This window comes from Peromyscus leucopus, chromosome 2 (assembly GCF_004664715.2).
Source record: "Peromyscus leucopus breed LL Stock chromosome 2, UCI_PerLeu_2.1, whole genome shotgun sequence".
In the NCBI taxonomy this organism is placed as follows: Eukaryota; Metazoa; Chordata; class Mammalia; order Rodentia; family Cricetidae; genus Peromyscus; species Peromyscus leucopus.
In genome coordinates, this window is record NC_051064.1 from 56,051,697 (window position 1) to 56,067,374 (window position 15,678).

Genomic DNA, 15,678 nt, shown 5'->3' on the forward strand with positions numbered 1-15,678 from the left:
ATATAAACCTATCATATAAACATAGCTTTGAGAACCCCCTTCCATGCATAAGGAGAGTGATCTAGAAATTTCTACACAGAAAATCTTCCAGCAATAATGTAAATAAGGAATCAAAGAGTAAAGACCCTGGAGGGGTGGGACACACCTTTAGTCTCAGCACTCAGGAGGCAGAGGCAGACAGATCTCAGTCTGGTTCTCAGCCTGGTCTACACCTGAGACTGTCTCTCTTTGAAGGAAGATGCTAAGACCCTGGGAGCCAGCCTGTTACTATGCGAAAGGCCAGTCCTTGCCAGCAAGCAGAGCACATGACGCCCTAGGTCAGTGGTTTTCAACCTTCCAAATGCTGCGACCCTTTAATACAGTTCCTCATGTTGTGGTGACCCCCAACCCTAAAATTATTTCGTTGCTACTTTATAATTGTAATTTTGCTACTGCTATGAATCATAACGCGAACACTTTTGGAGACAGAGTTTTGCCAAAGGGGCGGAGAACCACAGGTTCAGAACCGCTGTTCCGACGGCACAGGCAAAGGCCCTGGAAACCTTGAGATGGCCCATTCCATGGATGCCACACAGGGAGTGCTGTGCTCCTCTCAAAGCCAGCAGGTGTCTAGCTCTTAATTACTTCCCCGGCTGCTCTCACTCCTGCCTCCCTGGAGCCACTCACGTTCCAGTTCCACATGCTTACAGGGTCCACACTGGCAGAGGCCTTGAGTGACAGACTGGGCAGCTGGTGCTCTAGCACAGGTTTCTGCAGGAGGGGCGTGGCCTGAGCAGAGCTGTATTTTAACAGACTCAGAAGATGTAAGTGGAGCAGTGAAGGTAGAAACTCCCAGCTTTGCAAACATTAAATGATAACGTTTTCCTCTCAGAATGTGGGGTTATCTGGAAAATTGTGGACAAAGGCCAATGATTTGAGTATGTCTTGCAACAATCTACGTGCTAGAAACTTAATCTCCAAAGTCATATATCAGTGGCATCTGAAGGTGCCTTTGGGAGCTAATTACCACTGGATGAGGTTGTTAGAGTAAGATGCCCAGGACGGCGTTAGTGACAGGTCCCTGGCCATCTCAGCATGCAACTGGTCTCTGCCATTTAACTTCAGAACAAGAGGCCTTTCCCAGAGCAGATGCTGACACCATGTTCTTAGATTTAATTTTTAAAGATAGGGTCTTGCTGTGTTACACAAGACAAATTTTCAGGCTCAACTGATCCTCTCCTCTCGGCTTCTTAAGTAGCTAGGAACAGGCACACCCCATGTGTCTACGTGTATCCATGCTCCTGGACATAAGCTAAATAAATCTATTTTGCTTTTTTTTTTATCATCCGTGCTCAAATATTTTGTTATATCAATGGAAAACAACAAAGATCAAAGACCACATCCCGCCGGGCGGTGGTGGCGCACGCCTTTAATCCCAGAACTCGGGAGGCAGAGGCAGGCAGATCTCTGTGAGTTCGAGGCAGCCTGGTCTCCAAAGCGAAGTACACAGAGGTCTCGATTTCGGGTTGGGGTTCAGGAAGCAAACAGTCTAGCTGCTGGCCTCTCAAGAGGCAGCCGGTTTCTATCTTCCTCCAGACTCTGCTGTGTCCCCAACTGCAGGGGTCTGAGTCTAGAGAGGCCGAGGCCAATAGTCCTTCCTTCGAGGTCCCCTTGAAGCTCAGGTAAGAGTCCCCTAGTAGTCCACTGTCAGTTCTCTGTTGTTCTATTTGGCTTTATGAATACGATCTTCACGGGAGTCCACAGGGATCCACGCAGCAAGGGACTTCTCTAACTAGGTAACACTTTTCAAAAAGTGTCTTCTATAAGTTCTGCCTTTCCTTTTTGCCACTGGGGCCTCTGAGCATGGAATTAAAAAGCAACAACAGTCCCCAGGGCCTGTGAACCTGTAGCGTGACGTCTGTAAGAACTGGAAAAACAGTGTGTAGGAAAGTAGGTCCGGAGGCAGTCTCCCGGCACCTCCATATTTAACATGCTCCTAAGAGGTGAGCTCAGGGTTTCTGTGGTCTCCTCCACCCTCCCACTGGAAAGAGCCACACGCCTCCAGGCCCCTTGGTATCCCCAGCCTCAGGAAGGGGGGCAGAGGCCTCCTCCCGGGAGGGAAGCCCACAAGACTAAGCTCTCAGCAAGTACGCACTTCTGCTTCCCAGCCCTGTGGTCTGAAGCAGGTCCTTGATTGAACCTCTCAGAGCCCATTCCCTCACCTCTGAACCAAGACAATACCATTCACCAGATGGCTCTTCTTTAAAAAAAAAAAAAAGTGACATTGGTTAACAAATACTTGATGGCCCACTATGGGCCAGGTACTATTCCAAGTGCTGGAAAGCAATAAGGAAGAGGAAGTCCCTATCCTCAGAGACAGGCAAGAAATTAAGCAAATGTGAACACAAATGCTACAGAGAAATGAAGCAGGAGTTGGTGTGGGCAAGTGTGAACAACTGCTGGGACTATTTTAGACAGGCTGTCAGGGACAGTCTCTGGGGAAGTGCCCCTGAATAGAGACCTTGCGAGGAGATGAGTTACTAGTGACAGAATGCAGACAGAGAAAAGTCTGGTCACCTCGGCCAGTACAGCACGTACAGGCCATGGGGAGAGTGGACATGACAGGCAGAGCACTGGATTACTCTCCCCATGGAAAGTGCTAGAATGAAGGCTCTGCTTTGTAGGGTTTTCTGTCTGTCTTCCCACTGCTTTTTGTCAGCCCCAGCCTCAGAATCTGGGATATTTCAGTTCCTGACCTGAGCTTGCCCACCTAGACCGACACTCATCAAAACAGACCATCTGGAGACTTCCTGCCCCTCTTTGCCTTTCCCGAGTGGAATGCAAGCCTCTTAGGGGCAGGAACTCTGAATTACTGTGTGTAATCTGTCCAGAACTCCGCCCACGGTGGGCACTTAACACGGAATGAATAAACTGTCACATGGCTGACACTGCTGAGACTTCAAACCACAGCCACACAGATACCTGTGCAACAGGAAGTAAAACCTAAGCCTGTGCTCATCATCACTTGCCATGTTTAAGACTGTGTGGTCGGCTTCACGATTCATTCGGGAAGCAGATGAGGGTCCTGTTCCCCTACCTGGTAGAAGACAAAGACTCATCTACCAGAAAAAAAAAAAAACCCAAAACCCCCAAAACCAAAATAACAAAACAACGCCTCCCCCAAATACCCTCTAACCAAAACAATGCCCTCCATCACAAAACCAAAACCAAACACATAAATGGAAGACCAGTCAGTGTCCCAAGAGAAGAAAACCCCTTGTTCAGAGAATAAAAACCTGCTGGAAGGACGGACGCACCCGAAATGCCATCGGGAGGTGGCTGAGGGAGAATCTACCAGTCTAGGGCAACCTAAGCTACATCCAAGCAACACCCCGTCTCAAATAAAATGCTATTCTTCCCAAAGCTTTATTTCATCTTTTTCTCTTCACATCTCTTCCAAGCAATACAATTCAAAAAAGTGTCCCCAAGATCCAGAGGTTTGTTAGAACACTCAATCTTGAGTGTCATCACATACTTACTGGATCAGGGGTGGCATTTTTAAAATTTTTATCTATGTATATGTGTGGTGTGTTTGTATAAAAATATGCCTTATCAGGGAAGGTGTCTGCAGAGGCCAGAAGAGGATGTCAGATCTCCTGGAGTTGAACTTACAGGTGGTTGTGAGCCCCTGTGTGGTTCTGGGAAATGAATCTCGGATCCTCTGCAAGAGTAGCAAGTACTTTATTATTTAAGTTTTACTTCTCAAGACAGGGTTTTTCTGTTTCCAAACTGGCAGTCCTGGCACTCACTCTGTAGACCAGGCTGGCCTCAAATCCAGAGACCTGCCTGCCTCTGCCTCCTGAGTGCTGGGATTATAGGTGTGCGCCACCACACCCAGCCAAGAGCAGCAAGTACTCTTAACTGCTGACCCATCTTTCCAGCCCAGCCATGACATTTTAACAAGATCACCAAGGAACTTGTGTGGACTCTAAGCTTGAGAAGCACTGAATTAAAGCAGTCCTGTCTTCATTTTACAGATATATGAAGGAAGTCAGCCTGCGAGAACTCGAGTGACAAGGGACGTGCCCAGTCACTGCTGGGGAGGAGGATTGGGGGGTGGGGCAAGCCAGCCTCATGGGTGAGTGAGCACTTGAAATTCCGACAGGAGTAAGACAGCCTGTCGAGGAATGGAAGAAAGTTTGTAGAGAAGCCAAGTGTCAGTAAGAGCCTGGAGGGGAAGCCGTTTTCAGACTGATACAGTTCCAGGGTCAGCCAGAAAAGCCAGCTAGACACCTCATGGACACCTCAACTAGTCACTAGTTAATTTGGGAGCTGCCTTGAGTCCCTGCACAAAAGGGTCTACCTCTCCTGGTAAAATGACTCCTACAAGAAGGACCTGATGGGCTTCCCTCCTAGCTGGGGCTCTGCCTCCCCTTTACTGGCTAACCTTGAGGGCAGGTGCCTGAGCCCTGCTTTCATGTTCTATGATCAGATAAAGACAGAAATGGCCTGTGGTACACATACCTGCAATCCCAGCACTTGGGTGGTGGCAAACAGGACAGTGGGTCTGGGCTGTAGACAAGACCTGGTGTCTCAACAAAACCCAAACAACAAAAACCACTTTCTAGTTCCTACTTAGTTTCAAAGTGGTGGGAGATTAGATTAAGTTTTAAAAATCAATAAGAACTAAGGATCTAGGGCAGCTCAAACCTTTTGTATCCATGTAGAGGGAAAACAAGATTTTCCACCCACATTGTCAGGCATACAAAGCACCAGTTAAGTAAGAACAAACCGTCCAGCAGAGCAACTGTAATAGGTTAATGATTTAAAATCTCAAATCAAAGGATATGTCTCTACTTTGGCGGATTTTAGTTCAAATCCATTCTAATATAATACAGAGGGAAATCTGAGCCACAAGAAGCCTGTACACAGGCCTGGACCCACACACATCCACAGATTTCAGAAAGGAGAAAAAAACGTAAACCCTGAAGGTGGCAAATGTCTCAGTTGGGCATTCCATCGTTCCTTCAAGCCTCAGTTCTCTTTGATCTAAGAGACGATATGTGCAGCGTTGAAATCAGATGCTGTAATTCAGAACGCAGTGTGCTTGATCAAAGTCAGGAGCATTGAGCGGTCCAAGCCATCCGGGGCCTCCCTTTACCCTTCTCTGTCAGCCCAGGACCTGTTCACCGAGGTTGATGTAGGATGGAACATGCGTCAGGGATCTTTCAACGGGCTTCGTCCTGATTCTCACACACTTAATAAGCAGAGCTGAAAGGGCGAGGAAGGGAGTGTTGGGGGGGGGGGGGCTGTTGGTTTGTTTTTGTTTTGGGAGGCAGAGTCTCACTAGATATCCTTGCTTGGCCTGGAAAGTCAACAGAGAGACCAGCGAGCCTCCAATTCAAGAGATCCATCTGCCTCTGCTTCCTGGGTGCTAGGATTAAAGCATGGCTAACCACACCCACCAGGAAGGTATTTTGAGGGCTCACTTATTCAGGAGCTGTGTCATCTTGGAGACCACTCACAATGCAAACTGCACTGCACATCTCAACCCCAGCATCTGGCAGTAGTATATCTGGATGGATTCCTAACCTGAGCTAAGTTCAAAGTCCCTTGAGTACAACAACCACCTGCTGCCCGGGTCCCTTCTTACAATGCTGGGTTTCACAGCTAGTGATGGTACGGCACCCTGGCCACGCATCTAAGATGTATGCATATACCCACTGACCATAAGAAAGATTCAGCTGGTCCTGCAATCATTATTGAGCATCATAAAATGTCTAATTTGGACTGACAGTGTTCTGCTAGGAAGTCTAGTGTAAAGACTTAGGATTTCAAGTCAAAAATCTACAAAAATCCAGGGCACCTTACCTGCAGGGCGAGTAGACCCCACTTAAATTTTATCAATCAGATCATCAACTGCTGCCTCCCAGCCATCCACAGACGCTCTAGCCGCTTCTCTTTAATCATGCTCAGCTTGAGGCAACTCCACACCATGTGATTGCTACTCTGCTGGTGACATGAGACATTCAATGGAGTCAGACTGGTCTCTGGCTGTCCTTCTCATCTATAAAATGGAGCTAATACTACCTTAGGGACTTGCTGGGCCGAGGAGAGATGTCTGGGAAGCAGTTACCAGGAGCCTGACACATAGTAAACGGTAGACTTCCTTTCCGGTGTTTTCCTAAATCACGGCCCTTCTACTTCTTCACCACATTTTGAGCCACTTTTCTCAGCATCTTAGGAAGAAATAAAAATGTCTGAAGTGGACGGGCGGTGGTGGCACACGCCTTTAATCCCAGCCCTCGGGAGGCAGAGTCAAATGGATCTCTGAGTTTGAGGCCAGCCTGGTCTACAGAGTTCCAGGACAGCCAGGGCTATACAGGAAAAAAGAAAAAAGACACAAAGATGCCTGCAGTGCAGAGTGGACAGCGCTGACTATGCATGGCCTTGACCTATGATCAGCTGCTCGCTAGCAATGGGCACTGGATCCTCTGGAGCTGGAGCTGGAGTTACTAAGGGCTACAGAACTCAGGTCCTCAGAAAGAGCAGTAAGTGCTCTTACTGCGGAGCCCTTTCCCCAGCCCCAGTAATTCTTTACTGTAACGGAGGGAAGGAGGTTCCTGGGTCCTGACCATCAAATGACAAAGAGAGTAAGTTCTCTTCTTCACGAGGATGATTAGAACAGCATCGACAGCAGAAATTCACCCGGGTGGGCATGGCCCCCGAGTTCTCAATGTCAAATTCTAGGGAGTTGGTTTTTTCAAGTACTACTAAGGGAGTGAATGGTAAGAACTGGAGGACCTTATGCTGGGGCCTTCCAGAACTCAGTGGGAAGTCTGGATTCCTGCAGCCACAAGGCCCTCCCTCAGCCACGCCAACGGACTCGCTCCATCCTCCTCTTACTTCTACTCTACATCCTTTTTCTGGCGGCATGAAGGATTGAACCCAGGGCCCTGTGCACGCTCAGCAAGCTTGCTCCCACTGAGTTACACACGTAACCAAGCTTTCCACCTTTGTGTTTTCACAAAGCGTCTTGTATTGTCTAGGCTGGCCTCAGTCTACCTCTGTACACAAGCCCCAGAGTGTATGCTCCTCATTTGTAGTCATTCATTGTATGGGAGTGGCAACGATCCTAGGGCCTCGTATGTGCTAGCTACATCCCCGGGCCCCTTCTGAGACAAGGTCTTACTAAATTGCCAAGGCTGCTCTTGAGCTCACCCTGCTGCCCAGGCAGGCCTTGAACTTGTGATCCTCCTCTTTAGCCTCTCAAGCTGCTGAGATCACAGGCCCGCGACACCAGGCCTAGCACTTTCCTTGTTCTTAGAGCTGTGTCCAGTCCATTTATCCCAGTGGGCTGTCCTTCACAGTGCCTTAGCCAGGGCAAGGTACCACCTGGAATAGATGCTTGATCCAAAGAAGACAGGATATCCATGTCCCTTGTCAGGAATGGGAGAAACTCAGGAGACATCACCTGAGGGACTAAGGAATGTAGCCACACTAGAGCAAGCAAGCAAGGGATTCAGAGAGACAAAGACATGTTCTTTCTTTTTCAAAAGCATTTATTTACTTTATGTTGGAGGGAGGTGCCTGTCATCACATATCTGTGGAAGTCAGAGGGCAATTTGTGGGAATCGGTTCTCCCCTTCACCATGCGGATTCTAGGGACTGGATTGGTTGTTAGGTTTGGCAATAAGCACCTTAACCTGCTGACCCATCTTGTTAGCCTGAGTTTTTTAAAAATGTTTTTATTAATTCTTTGAGAACTTAATACACGTATATAGCGTTGTGGTGGTCTAAATGAGAATAGCCCCCACAGATTCATATATTTGCTTAGTCCCTAGTTGGTGAACTGTTTAGGAAGGATTAGGAGGCGTGGCCTTGTCAGAAGAGGCGTGCCCCTGGGGGTGGGCTTGAAGTTTCAAAAGCCCATGCCAGTCAGGCCCAGTGTGTCTTTTTCTCTATGTCTCTGTTTCCCCCTCCGCTGCAACTTGCAGATGAGATGTGAGCTCTCAGCTACCTCTCCAGCATCATGTCTGCCTGCCATTGCTACTCGCCATGATGATCACAGACTGACCTTCTGAACAGTAAGCCTTTCACTAAATGCTCTCTTTCGTAAGAGTTGCCTTGGTCAGGGTGTCTCTTCACAGCAACAGAACAGTGACTAAGACAAACGTATTTGACCCTGTTCATCCCCAACTCCTCCCAGATATGTCCTCTAACCTCCAGCTCACTCCTTGTTCTCTTTCCAAAAGAGGAAAGTCCCAGCACTCGGGAGGCAGAGGCATGTGAGTCTGATATTTCTGTTGTCCATATATGCATGGGTGGGGGACAGTTCACTGTCAACCTATCAGAAGCTACTTCTTTTTTTGTTTGGTTTTTGCTTTTTCAAGACAGGGTTTCTCTGTGTAGTCCTGGTTGTCCTAGAACTCGCTCTATAGACCAGGTTGGCCTTGAACCCAGAGATCCGCCTGCCTCTGCCTCCCGGGTGCTGGGATTAAAGGTGTGCGCCACCCAGCTTTGAGGTTACTTTTTAAAAGAAAACTGACTCACCCTCCTGCAGAAGTCATCAGCTGTCAATAGCTCCTCCTTGGAGGCCCTCCCACTCCATGCTGGAATACTGACTGGCTTGATCTTGTCAGGTAACACAGCTGCTGTGGGTCCATGTGTCCATCAGTTCTGTCATACCCAGAAGATACTATTTCACCTTGATCCTCCCCAAACTCTGGCTCTTAGAATCTTTCTGTTCCCTCTTCTGAGATGTTCTCTGAGTCTTGTGGGGAAAATTAGTCCTTATCTGTCACCCTACACAAAATTCTAAATGGGTCAAAATCTCAATGTTAGACCTGAAACTCTGAAAATTCACAAGGAGAGTAGGACGTATACTTGATGATATACTTACTTATTCTCTAAATGGGGCCCCATTGGCCAACAATCAACATGAGGGACCTCGTGAAATTAAAAGGCTTCTAGACTGCAAAGGAAACTGTTAACTGAAAAGGCAGCCTATAGAGCGTGTACAGACAGACAGACAGACAGACAGACACGCACACACACGCACGCACGCACGCACGCACGCACGCACTAAATGTAACAGAAGATGAAAAGATGATGACAGTGACAACCACTGAGCACACATGGTAGCATCTGCCTTCAATCTGAGCATCTGAGGGGTAGAGGCAGCTAGATCTCTGTGAGTTCAAGACCAGCCTGGTCTACGTAGCAGATTCTAGGTCAGCCTGGGATACACAGTGAAACCCAGCGTATCGGTTGCTTTTCTATTGTTGTGATAAAACACCATGACCAAGGAAACTACAGCGTGTTTGTTTGGGCGTGTGGTTCCACAGGGTTAGATGAGTCCACAGTTAGAGTTAGGCTGGAACAGCAGGGAGAGAGCTCACCTCTTAAACCACAAGCAGGAAGCAGAGGGTGTGAGTCTTTGAATCCTCAAAGCCCACCTCCAGTAACAGACTTCCTCCAACAAAGCCACACCTCCTAAACCTCCCCAAACAGTGCCACCAAATGGGGACTAAGTATTTAAATGTCTGAGACTAAGAGGAACATATTTAAATCATCACATCCAGCTTAAAAAAAAAAAAAAAACTTAAATACAAATACCTAAGATATATCTTTTAAAGTATTTAACATTTGCATTAGCCATCAGGGAAATGAAAATTAAAACTACATTGATATTTCATTTACCCCAGTAAGAAAGGCTAACAGTAAAAAACAGATGAGGGGACTGGAGAGATGGCTCAGGGGTTAAGAGCGCTGCCTGCTCTTCCAGAGGTCCTGAGTTCAATTCCCAGCAACCACATGGTGGCTCATAGCCATCCATAATGAGATCTGGTACCCTCTTCTAACAGGCAGGCATACATGCATGCGGAACATTGTATATGTGATAAATAAGTCCTTTTTTTTCCTTTTAAAGAAAGAAAACATGAGAAGAAATGCTGGCAAGGATGTACGGGGAGAAAACCGCTCATTCACTGTTGTTGGGAAAACAAAGTGGCACAGCCACTATGGAAATCAATGTAGAGGTTCCTCAAAAAGCTAGAAATACACCTACCACATGACCAGCTATACCATTCCCAGACATACCCAAAGAACTCTATACCCTACTACAGAGGTATCTGCTCATCCATGTTCACTGCTACTCTGTTGACAAATAGGTAGGACATGGAAACAGCCTAGCTGTCCATCAATAATGAAAACCTGGTACCTATAGACAACGAAAGTAAATGGAGGAAGTAAATGGATGAGCCTGGAAAAAATTATACTAAGTGAGGCAACCAGGACCTAGAAAGACAAACAGTGCATGTTTTCATGTGTATGTGGATCCAGTGTGTGTTTAACTTAAAGTCCCTGCGGGACCAGCTGAATGGATCTCTGGATAAAGTGCCTGTCAACCCTTCCAACCTGGAACCACATTAAAAAACAAGCCTGATGACTTGAGTATTTCACAAAGATGCTATCCTATTAACCATTAAAAAAAAAAGTGTTCAATATCAGCGACTAACAAGGAAAGCAAGTTAGAGCCTCAAGAGATTTTATACACACAAGAATAGTTAAATAAACTGGCCAAAGCAAGAATCTCTAAGGATTGGAAGCAAGTAGAACTCACAAACTGCTAGTAAAACAGAAATTGAGAAGCTGGGTATAGCAGCTCACACCTGTAGATGCTAGTTACAGGTATGAGACAGGGGGATTGCTGTGTGCTCCAGGTCAGTCTCGGTTACATATTGAGTTCCAGGATAGCCTGAACTACACAGTAAGATCTTGTATCAAAAAGCAAACCAACCAATCAAGGTGTGTGTCGGGGGAGGGGAGGGGACACGTGCTACCACCACCAACAAAGCGATTCTGTTTAGATGAAGGGAACCTAAAGAAGTCTGTTCAGATGCACAACAGACCATGCCTGAGGAGGGCCAGAGAGCTGGCTCAGGAGGCAAGCCTGATGACCTGAGTTCCATCCTGGGAATCCACACAGTGAAAGGAGAACCAACGTGTGCACCACCACCCCCCACCCCCCACTAAGCAGACAAGCGAGCAAACGCAGTTCAGAAGAGAGAGAATATGTCGAGAATGTTCTTGGCAAGCCCCGTCCATCCACTGCTGACTGCACTCACGGTGACCTGTCCGCCTGCGGTTAGTGACAGACTGGGGCTACCACATGGATGCCCGCCAAGTGATACACCGAGCAAAAGAAGCAAAACACAAGATGCAGACAGGGTGATCTCACACGGATGAAGTTAGACTAGTAACGATGAATGGAACAGAGACGATGTTCATCTACAGGTCAAGACGACAGCCGCCCAGGGTCGAGTCTGAAGGGGGCACTGCCCATGCTCCACTTCTTGAGGTTACAGCCCTTACATGGTCATTTCCCTCGTAATTATTTGCTAAACTATGCATTCGTGGGCCCCATCTCTATATTTTATCTTTCCGAGTTAAAAAAAAAAAAACATTCAAAACAAAGATAAAATAAATATACTGATTTTTAAAAAAATTGAGAACACAAAAACTGTCATTAAAAACAAAACAAAACAACTGTAACCAGCTTTTTGTTTGTTTTTGAGTTCAGATCTTGCCACACTGACTCCAAGCAATCCTCCTGCCTCAGCCTTTCAAGAGCTACAGTGTCACACTGCCAACCATTGTCCTTTATTTTTAATTCGAAACCTTGCTTTCCAAATTCCAAATATATACCAAATACATTTTCACTTTCAGTAAAGCCTATTTTCTTTTCATTTTTCCTTAAATAAAGTCTCTTGTAGCCTAGGTGGACCTAAACTCCTGGCCCTCCTGCCTCCACCTACAGACAGTTGGGAGTGCAAGCATGCACCACCCCAGCTTAAGGAAGGAGCAGATGTTTGCAGCTGCCTAACCTCTCAGGACTGCAGGTGGAAACGGTCACCTGGGAACTGATGTAGCCTTTGCCAAGAATCACCCAAGGACCCATCCCTCTTACACTTGGAAAAACAAGGCTGAAGAGGTACCCAAAGGCCTAGGATGGCATCTTCCTGAAATTTGCCATTCCTGAGAATCTTTGCTTAGGTAAAATCCTGGTGACAAACTGGAAGCAGCTTTCCAAAGGGACTTGGGTTAAGCTTAGAGAAGGGAAGGAAGACGCAGCCCTTAAATTCAGATAAAAGGCTTGAAAGAGAGGAGAATCCCGGTGATCTGCAGTGACTCCAGAAGGCTAGAAAAAGCCAGCCTAGTAGCAGGCTCAATGCAAGGCCCAACAAGTGGTGCTTTGGGAAACACAAAGCTAAGCACGTGAGCGTGACCTAAAAAAGGCTCTAACCTCAGAGTCCAAGCAGGGGATCTTGCTGGTGTGGAGCTGGTCCCTAAAGAGCACTGAGCAGCAATGACCACACGTCCTGGACTGTGCAGGGCAACTCTTCCAGTGACACCATGTAGCTGTCGGAGATAACGATCTGGGTGCATCGCTCACTGCTCCCTCTCCTCTGAAAGGACCTCTTTGGGCTACAGACGCCTCTACAGAGCTCAGAATCCTTACTAATGAGGGTTTTGGAAGACTTGGGAGTAAAAATAAAGAAATGTGTGACTGCATTAGTGCCTCACTTGAAAAATGAGACACACCGATTAAACACGGAAACTGAAATAGATGGATCCCAGACAGGTGTTTTTCTAGCCCCCTTTGGTTGACAATCCCATCATGTCAGCTAAAAGGGAAAGCAGCAGCTCGTCCATACAAAGCCCAGGGAAGGTGACTGCAGAGGAAGAGGCTCATTCATTAAGGCAAACTGGAAGAAGAAAAGGCCACTGGCCACTGTGCTATCTAGTGTTCCTCTGTGACTGCGGCCCATTAAAGGAACATGTTTCCTTCACATCTCCTTTGAAAAGCAGATGAGGTGTTCTTTGTTGCCTAGGAGAGCTCTTGCTGGCTTGCCACTTACACCTTTCCAGAGGTTCACTGACCTGCCCACCGACTGGCCAACGTCCTCAGTTTTATGCCACAGCACTGCATCATCATCATCATCATCATCATCATCAATGGGTTGGGCCTAAAAAGGATTCTCTGATCTCTAAGGCCAAGGTCTGTCTCTATTGTCTCTGTTCTTATTCCGATCCCTCTTCACACTGTCACTCTTTAAAGGGAAGGAGGGAAGGAGGGACCAAAGGAAAGGAAGACCATGTCTGCGCTACAACTGAAGAACAACACAAACCAGGAAGCAGGGCTCGGTGGGGGAGAGGCTGCTGCTTGGCCACACCGCTCAATAGCTACTGATGCTATCATGAAAATGTAACTCCCCGATAACCATGGAAACCAAAGGAAGGCACCACGGTGAAGGCTGCTCTCTTAGCTACCTACAAACACTAAGAGGCCAGAAACCAGAGAAACAAAGAAATGCAGCGCTCTAGGCCTGAGGAAATCCTTTCCTGGAGCTTCAACACACTGCCATTTTCTCCAGACTCTAAATCTCATCAAGCTTCCACCAGGGCTGGAGACCTGACAAGGTTCATGAAACAATTCAAGCCTCTCTGGTGTGCTGGTCCCCTGGGGCCAGCTGCTCTGAGGCAAGCTCTCTGGGAGCTAGAACTTATTGTTATCCTAAAACATACTGAGACCCAGCAGAGGGACACACACACACACACACACACACACACACACACACACGTTCACAAAATAGACTTTTATATAACCTCAAACTAACAGCCGGCTATGGAAACAGCTTCACGGGGGGCAGACTCCATTGTCTGGTTCATAGCTTTCTCTCCATCCAGTTTCTTGTAGATGCACAAACATGCAGCCCGAATAAACGAACATAGGAAAGCACACGCATTCTTTCGACTACCCAGCGCCAACAGTGTTGAAGTCTGAGCAAAATCAAAGTCCTGGCCTCATTCTGGGTCCAGTTCCTTTATGTGCTGGAGACAGCTGGATTCCATGGGCTCCTAGGCATCTTCTAGTAGACAGTCAATCACTCAACTGTGCTTTTTTTGGTGGGAGCACATGCCTGGCAGTTTTCTTTCCCCTCAGAGGGAATCTGATACCCATCTGCTCAAGTAAATTAGCGTTCCCATCCTGCCTGACTCATTCGGTAGGAACAACAGGTTCCCATGCCAATGTGAACCAGAAGGCAAAGGGGGCCTGGGAAAGGGGAGAGGGTTCTACAGCCAAAAAAAAAAAAAAAAAAAAAAAAAAAAAAAAGGCACTGTTCTCAGGATCACACACACAGTGGACGCTGTGCTTACTGCAAGAAAGACGTCTCTCTTGGAGCCCTCTCTAGCTTGCTATTTTAATAATGCTCATACTGAGAGCACTCTCTAAGGAGCCCTCTGGCCCGCACTGTGCCTGTCTCTCCACACTCGATCCTCACAGCAGCCTCTGGCCCAAGTACTCATCTCTACTTTTAACAGAAGCGCCATCGACGTGGCTCAAGATTGCCTGGCTAGTGGGTGATGGAACTAAAACCAACTCCGGAGTTCTGGCTCACCAAATGGCACTGCCATCAGTTCTTCGATGCAGGAGGGAGGCCGGGCAGGGGTTATCCCTCTTCCTTCAAAGATTTTAGAAACCGAGTCTCCGCAACTTGCTAAAACCAGACCTACTGGGTGCCCGACTGCACACTCGCTCCTGCATCCCCAGGTGAAGGCTGCAAACCGCCAAGTAGAATTAATTCTCTTGCATACTGGCAAAGCCTGGGGCTGGAGGCGACAGCGGGTGGTTCGGGGCTGGGGGGCCTTGGGGGGGGGGAGACAAGGCACGGCTCTCCCGGAGCTCCGGCGGCCAAGCCCCCCCACCCCCGCACTGCCCCAGGCCGGGTGTCCGCACCCCAGCCACAGGCTTGGCCTGCGGCAGGAGCGAGTGGCCGGTGGCCTGGAGCACCAGCGGGCTTCCGGGAAGCCTCCGGGGTGCGTCGAGGAACCCGCGCTCTTACCTCAGGGAGCGGCGCTGCGGGGCCGCGGCCGCGACGCCCTGGAAGCCGCAGGGCTGCCCAAGGACTGCGGCGCGCCGCCAGGAGGACCGACTCCGCCGCGAGCCCCGCCCCCGGCGGCCGTCACGTGACGCGGGGGTGGAGCCCGGCCGTGAGCGCGCGGCCCCGAGACCGGAGGGGAAGGCGGAGCTAGCGGGGCTCGGCGGAGGGCGAGCCTGGCCTCCTAAGGGGCAGGAATAGCATCCGTGGGCGAAAACTGCAGGAGGATCCCAGGGGGTCAACGCGGATCCTTCCCCGCACCGTTAGCCTAACAGCCCCGTAGGCTCCGTGCGGATGAGCACATAGGAGCTGGGTTCACCCTGCGAACAGACTGACCCTGGCTAGAAGTCAGGAGGGACACTGGGGCCATGGTTGTATGGAAAGCTCTTGGTATAGTGATGTATGTAAATGATGTGTAGTAGTTGTTGCTCCAACTACTAGTTATAGGCCCGAGAGAACAAAGCTGTGATGGCTCCTGTTCTGAAATCCATTCTGTAGTGCAGATGGTAAACATGAAATGCTATTTTAGTCCATATGTATTTAAAATTATGTGACGTACGTGCAAAGAGCCCTGGTTTAAAACTAGGGGTTGAGGGACGTGATCAGAGGAGCCATATGGAAAAGCGCAGGGATAGTCTGTGTGAGAAGGCTTATGAGCCGAGGGGGCAAGATTGCTCCTTAGAGAAATACAAAGTGTTGTGTTGTTGTTGTTTTAACAACGTTTTTTTTAATTTTTTATTTTTATGTGTATGAG

The 15,678-nt window shown here is 48.2% G+C and overlaps 1 protein-coding gene across 1 annotated transcript in view; it reads right to left on the minus strand.

The window, feature by feature from the left end:
- Nucleotides 1-14,991, minus strand: part of Fbxo10 (F-box protein 10) — a 50,174-nt gene extending 35,183 nt beyond the window's left edge. Inside the window, exon 1 of the mRNA XM_028894731.2 lies at nt 14,889-14,991. The gene's annotated coding sequence lies outside the window, so the exon portion shown is untranslated. The remainder of the gene's footprint in view (nt 1-14,888) is intronic.
- Between the last annotated feature and the right edge of the window lie 687 nt (nt 14,992-15,678).